Source organism: Vanessa cardui, chromosome 11 (genome assembly GCF_905220365.1).
Source record: "Vanessa cardui chromosome 11, ilVanCard2.1, whole genome shotgun sequence".
In the NCBI taxonomy this organism is placed as follows: domain Eukaryota; kingdom Metazoa; phylum Arthropoda; class Insecta; order Lepidoptera; family Nymphalidae; genus Vanessa; species Vanessa cardui.
In genome coordinates, this window is record NC_061133.1 from 4,347,233 (window position 1) to 4,361,346 (window position 14,114).

General features: G+C 31.2%; 1 non-coding gene across 1 annotated transcript; it reads right to left on the reverse strand.

Moving 5' to 3' along the window:
* Window positions 1–672: 672 nt before the first annotated feature.
* On the reverse strand, window positions 673–744 carry Trnaa-cgc. The gene has a single exon. It is a non-coding gene; the product is annotated as a tRNA-Ala (tRNA).
* Window positions 745–14,114: the final 13,370 nt, after the last annotated feature.

Here is a 14,114-nt window from a genome sequence, read left to right on the forward strand (position 1 = left end):
TGAATCTGAGAAAGAACTACTGTGTGTTCTATTTGCTATATTTGGAGTTTTGTATATATTTCATGTTATGCGGAGGAACGAGGACCATGTTGTAAAGAAGGTTTTGAGCAATGATATGGATGGATGTAGAGGTAGAGGACGACTAAAGAAATGATGGATGGATTATGTGAAAGAAGATATGCTTAGAAAGAAAGTTACTTGTGAGCTGACGTCTGACAAATAAATACGGAAGGAGAAGACATGCTGCGCCGACTCCAAATAAAATTGGAGTAAGGCAGGAGGATGATGATACATATTTCATGGTTGACAGTGAAGATCTCCTTGGTGATGAGGCTTCATGAACATATAATTTATTTTATCGCTAAACAACAATTGATATTGTTGTTTACCTGTTTGGTGGTCTGAAGGGTGAGTGACGTGACGAAACAGGGTGCACACACAGTAAGGGCGCAAAGGTTGAGTAGCGAAAGTTTGTCATTGTTTAAAACCTTTAAGACTTTTGTTCGGAAGGGTAATTTAATATAATACTATTTAACACAATATTAATGCAAGAAGATTCAAATAGAAAGTATTCAAAGTACTACGACAGTGACTTCAGCAATCTCTATATTATTCAGAAGGATTAACAGTTCTAATAAAAAATGAACTTCCATACCGGACGCATAAAAATTTTGGAGGTGCTGGGATTTGAACCCAGGACTTTCAGCATGCGAAGCAGACACTCTACCACTGAGTTACACCCCCAGATATATAGCAATGCGAAAAATATAGCCAGCATCATCAACATTATTTTACTTTCTTTACTTTATACTCTATTGAACACCACGTATGGAAAATAAATAAATAAAACAACATCGAACTTAAACAAAACAGGTATAGTGCTGTAATAATAAATTACATAACATGAACATAATATATTCCCAATTTACAAAACGACAATATTATTATTTAAAATGAAGCTACCACCTAAAATAGGAATTTTCGTTCGTTTATTTGATGACGTTGTAACTTACGGTCAGACATAATCAACACTCGTTGAAATGACAGAATATATTTCGAATCAATCACCCCAATAGATATTGCTCATGTAATAATTCATTAACGAGATAAAATACGTAGGATACCAGTTAAATGGCAAATATTATCAATGTATTAAATTCCAAACACAATAACATTTCATTGTGTTGTCATTCAAATGGGCTTTCAATAAATCGTAATAAATAACTAATGTTACAAAATTAGTAAACCTGATATTTCCTTCTGATTAATGGTTGTCGCGCAACGAGGCTTATTATACTGGAGCATTTCAAATCCTTATAAAATATATTTTTACAAATAATTCCTTCAAGTTGCTTATGATCGGATTCTTTCGTAAAATATTATTTAATTACACAGCAAAAATCTCAAACTTTACGTCGATATTAAAGTTATAACTAATAACTACACATTAACCGCATTATTATTATTTATTATCTGAATAAAATCTTTTTTTTTTTAATATTATATGATATAATAAATCTATTTTGTATTTATTTATTAATTATAAGGAATGTACACAATCTTTATATTGGAATAAATTTAAGACGCATTTCCGCGGTACACGTACGTAATAACTACGAAATAAAACGAATCTTAATTACAAAATCATACATGTCGTTAAAACATACATACATAGGTAAAACTATATAGTTTTACGTGGTCAGTAGATATACTTTAATCCTTTATGATTGACCCCGTAAAGAACAAAAGTCTTTAATAGTTAACAAACCAAGGAAACTATTAAAAATATCGCAGTATATTTTAAAATTGACTTTTGTATTAATGTTTCAAAGCGATTTCCCTAATTTAATCTGATAGTTTCGCACAACGGTTACGAGTATAACATAATTGGATTACAGACAGCCTGCCTACTGACCGTTTAGTATTGACATTGTCCGTATTTAACTCGACGCTTGCTAGCTACTGGCAGAAACAATCTTTAAATGCTATAAATATTTATTATTAACACTTATTCCATCAAATGCAGATGTTTTAATAGCTTTGCATTGGTCTCTTAATAAAAAGTAATACACGGGTTTATGTCATTAATTCATATAAAATGCTCGTGTCAAGCTATGAGAAAACTACATGATTCGTAGTACATAACATCATTTCTTATTTGTATTATATACGTAAGCGGGCCTGATAAGTCATCACCACAGCCCCTAGACAATAGCGCTATAGAAAATATTATTTCCTTACATCGCCAATGGGCCACCGCCCACCACCTTTGGTAACTAAGATGTTATATCCCACCTGTTACTCTGGATCAAACCGGAACACATTAAAACAGAATACTACTGTTTGGGGGTAGAATATCTGATTAGTGTATGTTTCCTTTCCAGATGGGCTTGCTCAAAGCCAAGCCACCAATTAAATGATCAACTTACTGAAATCAAGGTCAATGAACAATATGCAGTTCACTCACCCTGACTCTACTCGTTTGGACTACCACTTACCATCAAGTGGTATGGAATCATATGCCTACCTGGTGTATCAAATATTCGTGGTATAATATGAGTAGGAAAGTTATTTTCAAGTTAAGCAATCAGTATCGTCCAAAAAACTGAGTACCTCTTGTAACTAATATGTACCATTACATACAATGGGCTAATCTGTGCGGGAAGATTATATAACATCTTGTTTCTGTAATCACATTGACTCATTCACCCTTCAAACCGTTAAATATAATTACAAAGTATTACTGTTTGGCGGTACAGTATATCTACGAGTTTATTTTACTCGTATAATTTTTTTACCTTTGCTTAATTGAAGAAACTTTATATGTACCATTGTGTTAATATTGATTTTTATGTTATAAATAAACGTATTGTGACGAAATATTAAATATTTTTAAACATATCACTTTCCGGTTTTTCCAAACGCTGGTAAACTACATCATTGTTCCTGTATTCTTTTGCAAACGTCTCATAAATTATTCGTTACAGCTTTTCTAATTGCTTATATATTATATAATCCAGCTCTTCTTTACGTGTAAAAGTTTTATCTCGATCTACACAAACACTCACAAAAATCTTATTCTAAACGTGCATAAATAGTACGACTCGTGCATATTCCTAATAGTTTAGTCAGGTTTAAATTATAAAATAATAAATGTAAATAATAATTAGGATATTAAAAGATTACAAAAACAGTAACATCTCTAAAATTTAATTTACTTTATAAATAAAGAGTCCGTAAATCGGTAAAGGCGAGTGCATTTTAATGCATCTTAAATAATTAATTTCGATATACTTAAATCAAATTATTTATGTAGCATTACACGATTTCCCTTTCGTCCGGGTTTTTATTTGGTGACAACTGACAATCTTAACCCTTTTCGTGCCGGATTAAATTATTTATCTTTATACATATTCTTTTAAATTTCAATTAACAGAATTAAATTGGAGGGTGGAAAATAAAGCGTAGCAGAACAAAACACTGACCTCTATTTGTTTCTTTTAGCCTACAAACTGGTGTTTCGTTAAAAGTTATTAATATTATAAGTATTGTATTGTTTGTTATATTATCATGTTCAGCAGTTACATTTTTTGCATTTCTGAACATAATCCATTATTTATTCAGATTTCATGCCTTATACCAAATTATTTATTTCGTCGCATTTGCAGTTAAAACATTTGAGTTAATACAAAAATTTTCAAGCTATAACGTATAATTTGTTTGTAATTAAGGCTTTAACGTTTATAACTGTTTTGTAACAAACACATTTAGTCTTTTTCTTCTATAGTAAATTTTCTTAGTACTGGGTGTTGATAGCAGTAGAAAAAGTTCCAAATTCACTTGACCTTCTGGCGAAATAATACAAATTTTAATTGACATAAATTTGTAATTGAAATATTGGAAAATAGTAACTACTCAGGTTTTTCATAATTTATATTCGGAATCGGTGTTTGTATAAAGCTTTGTATAAAGCCTACACAAATAAAATAATTAGATTTTCTGTTTTTGACACAGACTCATCAATGACTCATGTATCTAAATATACACCTTGTAGGAATACAAGGTGTATATTTTGATATAAGTAAAACGATATATCTATATTTTACTTCGATATATATGTACATTACCAACTTAAGGTATATTATGTTATTGGAATCGTATCTTGATTACATTGAAATACAATATGTATTGCAAATATGAAAGCATTCGCTTCACTTAACAGCTCTATTTATCAGTAGGTACAGTGCGCCGTCCGTCTGAATCTATTAAGGGGATTACTATGCAGCCAGAAGACGAGGGTCGCTGAGCTACGTCTCATACGAATAATGACACAGCGTCACACCGCCTCGTAACGCGTTTTACCGGTAATCTAATTGTGTTATGAGTTAGTTTCACGTTTTTAAAACGAATTAAAAAGTCACAGCGCGTTTGTCCTTTAACATTCGTTTTATAAAATTACACATAAAATTATTTTTAAAATAAAGGTTCATATATATTTTGTTACTATTAATTACATATACTACTAATTACATATATAAGACGTTTTATTTATATTAAAAAAAATGTATATCCATACCTAGATCAAAATGGTAAATACTTCATAGCTAAATAAAAAAAATATATATTTCTTGGTTTGGTCAAACGATGTACATATTATTCATTTTACATAAAATATTCTAAATATAAATATAAAATAATTATTGTTATTATCTGACTTCATTAGAATTATCATATTTTTATTGTTATTAAAAATAAATAATTATTTCATTCAGAATTAAAAGTAGACATAATATATTAATTTACATTTACAATTATACAAAAAATAATAATTTTTGAAAGTATACGTTAGCTATATTAATTAATTAATTATAAATACTGCGACAGTACGGTGTGAATGCTAAAGGTCTTAATCCTCATCAGCTAAATTATTTATGCATTTAAAAGGATTTAGTCTTAATATGAGGTGTAGCGGCGCGGTCACGACTTCCTGACTCTACGTCGGCGTTGAAAAGTTAATTAGGCTCGTCATTATAAATACTCATTTAAAAACTCATCTAAAGTCTTATACAATAATAAATCCGTATTACGACTCATCACTGCGTACTGAGGGTTCCGTACCACCAGATAGATATAGATACAGGCAAAACTACCCATATATAAAAAGATATAGACATCGACAAAACTACACTAAATTAACAACAAATATACCGTTTTTTCCTATTATAAATTTGGAAAGAAGCAGTATCGAGTACCAACACGGTACTGCTTCTTTCCAAATTTCATGAAACACACGTTCATTCTACGTTATACGGGAAATACCTTGTATGTTTTGACATATACGTTAATACATATAGATGGGTAGACTTAGATCTTTAGAAAATTCCTGCGTTCCTGAGAAAATCTTATAAGAATTACTCTTCCTTTGAAGATACAGAACACTAAATAGGATGTTGTTATATCTGTTTTACATTAATATACTTCGGCACCATTGATCTGATCTCCACGATAAGTGAGCGTATATTATTATATGTATTAATTCGTGATACTTCTTATTTTATTAATTGCGTTAGCCAATTTTTGTACCAGTAAATATGGAACGATAGCTCCACATAAAAAAAAGCAATTAAATAAATAATTATTTTTAGAGAGCGAAACAAAGCTACTGGGCGGTTATAGAAAACTAATGACAATAAAAAGTTAAATTAAAAAAAAGGTTTAAATGGTTTACAATGAAATTAAATCAAAACAAAGCCTGTTGTATACCTACATTGAAAAACCTAAAAAAAATGAATGAACGCGAAGTTTCGCGGGTACTTACTAGTACTTATTTACTATAGGAATAAATATTTTAATTTATGACTGAAATAAGCTATTAGCTAGTTAAAATAAAACTAGGTGGAAAGCCTAATCTTGTTGTCAGTAATAGACAATAGTGACTTGCCGAATTTCCCTAATAGCGCTAACGTGAACGTAGCTGCAAGGGTGAACTATGAAGGTGTGAAAGTACATCACGCGATGATTTATGTTTTTGCCTATTAAATTTACCAAGATCATATATAGATAATAATCGTAGGTTACTGGCTCAAGTACGTTGAGTTTATTTATGTTATGTTAAAAAGTTATAAAATTTAATTTACAATTTTATGATTCTTGAATTTACGATTCAAGTTTAAGTCTTAACAACACATACTTATATCTAAAAATCAGCATTCTAGATTCAAATCTGTTTTGGAAAGTTTGTTAAAACCGTATTAATTACATAGTCATGTTTGACGTTAATCCGTTATATATTCTTAATACGATAAAATATTCTTGTAAAGGATATATTTAATATCATCGTCAAGATAACATACGACTATGCATTTAATTTTTATATCGATTTAAATTGTAATCCTGTTTTCAAATATCCAATTCGTTCGGTATTGACTCTCTATTCAGATTTCTAGAAACCGGAAATTACAGTCTCTTTGTAGCAACAGACAGATGAATATTGGGAATAATATAATACTCGTATAATATACAAAAATACTAAAATTTGTCTTGTATGAGAGCCGAGATTGCTCAGTACATCAACGTACATCTTAACCGATGATTACGTTCTAAAAGCCAGGCAAGAACCACTGCATTTTCACGTGCTCAATTTAAGTCTCGTAAATATATAAATAAACATTTGTATATTTAAGTTATTCATAGTATCGTATTTAAATATGTGAGCAAATACAGGTGTACCACGACTGTAGAAGCCTGACCCGAAGTTTGAACTCCGGACCTTTAGATTCAAATATATCCACTCAGCCATGAACTACTACTACTAGAAAGATTACTTGCTGTCATGTCTTTGTGCAAGCCGGTCTAGATAGGTACCACCAGCTCATCAAATATTCTGCCTTCAAGCATCAAAAATGATTATTGTTGTGTTCTCATTTGAAAAGTGAACTGTCACTCAAGGTAGGTGACCTACAAGATATAATAATATATAAGTGATTGTTATGATATCTTACATCATCAAGATCTACAGGTGATGTTGACTCATTGTATATTATATATACATTGTATATTATATACTCGGTCACTTGGACAGATTTGCCAATTCTACCTACATTGAATAGAAAACACAAAATAATATAACCACCTACAATTCTAAAAAAGTTTAGGGTATTGGTTAAAAAAATACAATACGTTCGCAATACACGAACTTCCATGACTTGTTACGGGGCACGGGCACCTTTGTTAACGTGTGCTGTTACCACTTCCCAGCCGAGCATTGTTCCTCCCGCTAATAACTCGACACCAATTATAAGTTGGGACACCTTTCAAAATGAAACACAAATTGCCTTAGGTTGGCGTACCAAAGTTGTCACTGATTGACGCAGCCTGTAAAGACCTCTGACAATACAATTTGTTCATTGTTATGTCACGGGGGCTCGTGACGGAACCTATCGAGGTATTTTTTATTTTACAATTTGTTTAGCTGTGAACAGATTGATTGCCACAGAATATGATGAATATAAAACATTTTTGTTACTAAAAATATAAATCGTTTATAGAATAAAATGTATCATTCATTACTATTATATTTGAACTAGATTCCGTCCGTGGATTCACTGCAAGTGTGTGGGATGTCTTTTCTACCTGTATTTTTTCAAATATAAAAGTTTCAAAAATATAAATCTAATCTAAAAAATATATCTTTCTATATAATGGTTATAAGGCAGGCTTACTAAAAAAAATAGGCAATACTAGTAAATTAATGATATTGTTTATATAAAAGTGTTAACTTGCTTATTGATAAAAAAAATATCAAACATTGGATCTGAGAAGAACCGGCGAAACAAAGTCACTGAGAATTTTTCTTCTTTTTATACTTCAAACAAAATAAATATACTCTCGTTATTTTAAAGAGCTTGGAACATTAAATTAACTAAGAAGTCAATAGCCGTTTAAAGATTCTTTAAATTTTACAATTAATTATACTATTAGATACAATATAAACATAACAATATCATGTAATTCAATAACTCGAAATAATAACAATACCAATTCATAAATTCTATATTCAATGTTTTATTGTTATAATACGTATATGTTAACAATGTTCAGAAAAATGCATAAATATTCGAAATATCGACAAATGAAAAGTAACAGCCTGTAAATTACCCACTGCTGGGCTAAGGCCTCCTCTCCCATTTGAGAGGGTTTGGAACACGCTGTTCCGATGAGGGTTGGTGGAATGCACATGTGGCAGAATTGAAATTAGACACATGCAGGTTTCCTCACGATGTTTTCCATCACCGCCGAGCACGAGATGAATTATAAACACAAATTAAGCACATGGATATAGTGGTGCTTGCCTGGGTTTGAACGCGAAATTATCGGTTAAGATGCACGCGTTCTAACCACTAGGCCATCTCGGCTCGACAAATGAAAACATACATGATTCTTTGAGTCACTGGTGTTAAATTGTTTTCATATTCATTAAGCAACAAAGGATCCCGAAGAGCAATTCATTACTTCATTCAACATCAGATTAAGATATTTTCTTTGAGTAGTATTTTTAATGCGACCACACGACCACAGCTTACCGAAGTTTTAACCTCGGGGGTTTTCTCTAACGAATAACTTAAAACTTCCTTAGTACATCTCTCTGAGACGCCCCGACCCCTCGCGACGTGGTCGGCTTTGTGTTCGCTAAAGCAAGGTAAGATACTTTGTGGAAAAGGAACAAATATTTTTATGGATTTGATTAAATTTCGAGATGTTATTTTGAAATTGAATATTTATTAACTTTCTATTGTAACTTTTTACAGGAGGTTTATTTTAGGTTTAAGGTAAATAAGGTAAAAATTGTGTTCGTAGCCATAGATTTTTTTCAAATGTTTATGAATTGAATGCAACTATTAATTATTACTATTACTTAAACTTATATTGTAAATGTGAAAGTAATTCTGTCTGACTGTCTATCTATCGCTCTTTCACTTCGAAATCAATGAACCGATTTTGATAAAATTTAGTATGAAGCAAAGTTTAACTTCAATGAAGGACATGTTACTTTTATTGCCTAACACATGACAAAAAAAACTAAAACGCGAGCGAGGCTACGGCCTACAACTAGTGTAATATTTTGGTTTAATATATTTTAATATGACTAGGCAATAATAAAGCACCTTCTATGTATTTACAAATACAATAAAAGCCAGTTTTACTTCTTTGATATGGTATAGTGCATGAACTTTATTTCTTGAACAAGTGACTTTGCTGTGACTGTATAAAAAATCTCAGCGATGAAAGCAAATATTGTGAGGATACCCGCATGTATGTGACTGTCCTCATAGTAGACTCGTAATAGTGTATTTACAACAATATGGGCTTACATTAAAATAGCCTTGAATTATTAGCTTCAAAAAATATTTACAGGAATTGAAATACACAAATGAATAGAAAGTCTTTAGTTACGTTAACAACCAAATTTATGAACTTTAGTAATTAATAAATTTTACTTTTTATAACATAAATATAATATAAAACGCTACTAAAGTTTAGTCAACTAGATTATTGATATTTCTAAAACACAATTTTGGATTTATTTTTTATTAAAAAAAAGGAATATTCCAGTAATAATATAATTCTACAATGGATACGGTACATCGGGTCACATCGACCCCAATTGTCACGAATATTTCCCAAAAGGCCCATTGTCTAGGACGGTGCTACTTCGATTCTTGCATCGGATATTCGACAATCATATACTTGTAATTGGTGCGGAGAGATTTATTGCTACTGTCTCAATGAATCCACTCTAGCAAACGTTTTATCTAATCTTACGCCTCATTATTCCTTGATTGAGTGCCTCGCTTTTGTTATGTTTGATACTTGTGTATTAGATTATGTTGGAAGGTGAATTAGTTGTATGAAGATTATTGTCTATGACGCTAGAATATTGCATCTGTACGTCTACTGGCTAATTGTTTCGGGTACAGATAATAAAGCCTTGAATAAATGTTATCCAAACAGGTTTATACGTTATACTTTTTAGTGCGTTATGAAAAATATATAAGATAGAAGTTTTATGGTCCGCGCGTACAGGATGACAGGAAAACCACACGGTAAAAAAGCTCGCTAACCCACCTAATAAAGTTGCTCGAAATATACAACTGCATACCTTATTTTGTTCTCCAATGTATCTGTTCCAAATTTAAATTGTGAATGTTTAAATTTTAAGAGATAATTTATTTAATCTTAAGTAGATAGTTATTGTTTTGATGTAATAACTTATTAGCAAGCACGAATAATGTTATTTAAAACTTACACTGGTCCATAGACTTTTTGTAGATACATAGTACCGCGTTAACCAAAAACCGCAATGACACTCAATCATTTTGGATAGGGGCCCTAAACACTTGTTTACGGTATAGTTGCGAAAAGTTTTACTAAGTACCTACTCAGTATCGCTACAATCGTGTTATGCAAATGCATGCTATTCGATGACAAAAATAAATAAAATACAAAATTGCAAATTTAGGTACTCACATAGTTTTAGAGAGTATGTTTATTTCTCAGTGACGCAAAATTTATTAACTACGAATTGATTTTAATGAAAATTTACATTAATATAGCATGTAATCACACACTATGATTTATGTATTTAGTGTTAGGTCGAACTGAAACTATTATGCCATCTGCGAACTATTTCGTCCTGCGATGCAAAAAATTTTAGGTACACGAATCTGTGCTTATATTATAAAGAGGTAAAAATTATTTGTTTGTACGTAGGTGGTTGTTGTACGTAACTCAAAAACTAAAGATCAAGTGTTTAACTGTTATAAATCTACATTATGACTAAGTGTTATAGGGTATTACACCATACAATTTACTTTAGCAATAAGTTTCATCCGTGTGATTCCAGGGCGGACCACTAGCAGATAATAATAATTTCCATTTATCAATTGTGTTGTTAAAAAACAACATTAACTACAGGCACAAGGGACATAACATCTTAGTTTCCAAAGTTGGTGGCACATTGACGATGTAAGAAATAGTTAATATTTCTTACAGCGTCATTGTCTATGGGTGATGGTGACCACTTACCATCAGGTGGCCCATATGCTCGTTCGCCAACCTATACCATAAAAAGGAGTATATTCGTACAATCTTTTGAATTTTGTAAATCTAGCTAATGCTTAAATAAAAATCAAAGAATCAAAATAAAATTTAAACATTACAAAATATGCATTAGTGTAATTTCATAATTCGAATTAGTGATTGTACACGTGTAAACAAAACCCCAGAATGCCGTGGTCCTTTTTTAAATCGATTTTATGGCAACCAACTCGAATCAACTCCATGATTTGTGCGAGAAAGTTATGAAACAAATAAATGAGCCCATAATAAATCCACCCCGAGTAAATGAACTACCTAATCAGTGCAGAGGGAAAAATGGGATTTTTTGTACAATAAAAACAACACTTCTCTGTTCGTAAAAAAAACTCATTCCGCTTTATTGCAATGAGCCTAATTTGAATTGAGTGCTATGCAGTTATGGCTCAAGAGAGTGGATAATTTTAAGTATCGGACTCCTAAAAAGAAAACAAGGGTGGAACGAATACTGATTATGTATCAAAAACTGACAAAATGTGAACATTTTTACAATTTTTACTTGATAATAATTTATAAGTACCAAGAAAAACACGTCACTGTCAGTGGCCTTCAAAAATACTGAGCAGATTTTGATGCGGTACATTTATAGATTATAGAATTTTTTTTTTGAATGATGATGATGATATGTGTTTTCTTTAAACCTAACGATGAATAACAGATTACTATTACACGAGTCTAAAAAAACTTACATAAGCCCGCAATAGCATGGTCGGATCATAGAATCAGCCGATTTGCGCAACTGACCGTTGTCAATAGATACTGTTTGCTTTTTGTAATACAGACGGTTAAAACAAGTTTATTAGTAAAATTATAGTATCAGTTTTCTTGTTGGAAGGGGTTTGAGTAAGACCGCCTGGGTAGATACCAGCCACTTATCCGATATTCTACCACTAAACAACAGTACGCAGTATTGTTGTGTTCTGGTTTGAAGGGTGAGTGAGCCAGTGTAACTACAGGCACAAGGGACATAGCACCTTAGTTCCCAAGGTTGGTAGCGCATTGACGATGTAAGGAATAATTAAAGGAATAGTTTGGTCCCTATGCTCGTCCGCCAACCTATTCCATAAAAAAGAAATTGCCGATTAATTTGTGTTTTTTTTAATGATGATTTATACAATACACAAATAAAGTATGCTATTAAATGCCTAGACTATAGATATGCATTTATTTGGTTCGAGAAATCCGATGGGTATTTGATAAATGTATTTATGACTATCATTGTATAGAAACGAGGGGGAAAGTGAACTACTAACAGCTACTTTCCGACTTCGCAAAGTTCCAAGATCTTGCTTAAGGCACAGTATAAGTTTCTATACTAACACTCCAGATTTATTTTTTACTTGGTCTATTAATCAATATATAGCTCATGTTATTGATACATAAGATACATTACTCAACGCAAGAATAACAATAATAAAAAAGAGTGGACTTCGTATTTTTTGGTTTCTAGGTAAGACACTTATTTAAAAAAAAACACTTTATTGATATACTCTGTAATTGGCATTTTGAAAATGAGCTCTTCCTTTGTTGTCGAAGTTCTATCTACTTTCCGAACTGGTTGTAACTTTATATTTAAAGCATCATGGTAACATGATGACTCAAAAGTTTTTATGAGACGAGATTAAATGTGTAGAAATAACGTTTCTGCCACAGAAAACCCTACTCTTTTATGCAGCAATATTTGAGAAGTAGTAGGTATACTGCATTATAAATCTCATTAGTAACAATGATATTCTAATAAACAGATATGTTATACCCATACTAAGCAACAGAAAAAAGTGTACCGCGCCGCGGACCGTTTATTTTACATTTCGTTACAAGTAAGAAGGATAGCTTGATAAAAAACAATAAGTAAAAGGGATAACTAGATGTTTTAATTACGCAACACGTATTACTACATTATGGTGTATTATAACATATTACTGGCATAATTATGATGAAAACGACTAAAGGCAAACGTCTCAATTGGGACGTTTTCTAGTCTTCACTTTTTGCGCGTTAATGACATATCTGTTTACTAGAACATCATTGATTAGTAAGCAAAGAATAATATCTCCAAATTATAATATCCAATTCATAAAAAAAATTCAAGCCTAATGGGCTCAAGAATTTTTATTCCACGTAAAAAAAGTCAAACATAAATGATAAATATTTCCAGTATTCCTTTTAAATGTCAACACCGACGATTACTTGAAAAGTAAACGTTAACAAACAACAAAGTAACAAAATAAATCGAAACAAAAGAATTAGAAACAATTTCTCATTTAACTTTTTAAACTCGAGAACAATTCTTTAAACGCGGAAAAATACTGTAACAATAAATGTTTAGTACGATCTTTCGTGAATTTAATTAACATTCCAGCTAAGAACTGGCCAGTTTCAATTGTGAACTGTCACCGGCATTCCGGTCACCCATCAAACTACAAGCTATTACATGTCAAAACAAGCTTGCTTTACTTTTGCAACTTAATTTTGCCGGTGGCTGTTCACATTTGTGGTCTTGCCAGGTTTGCTTACAATTAAAAAAAAACTTTGCAACGATATGAAATATACATAGCATATGTGTAATTATGAGATGGATGTATATGTGGCACACTTTCATCTGACATATGCTAAGGTTTCCTGGCGAAGTTATATTGAGATGAATAAATTTCAAGACAAATTTTGGTCACGAAAATTCATTGGTGCTTGTTGGAGTTTGAATAGGTAATTTTAATTTAAGATTCACGTTCTCATCATCCCTGCTCGAATAAAGTAATACCCTTTTTCAATATATTACTAATATTATTTCTATATAAATATAAAATAATACTTAACAGTGTATATAATAATACTTAATAGATACTATACAGTCTGCTATTTTATGTAGTCCGGAATTAAATAAAACAAAGGAATATAGAAAAAAAAAATTGTATGAAGTTTTTCTGATGATACGATGTTATTATTTCTATTTTTTTTTC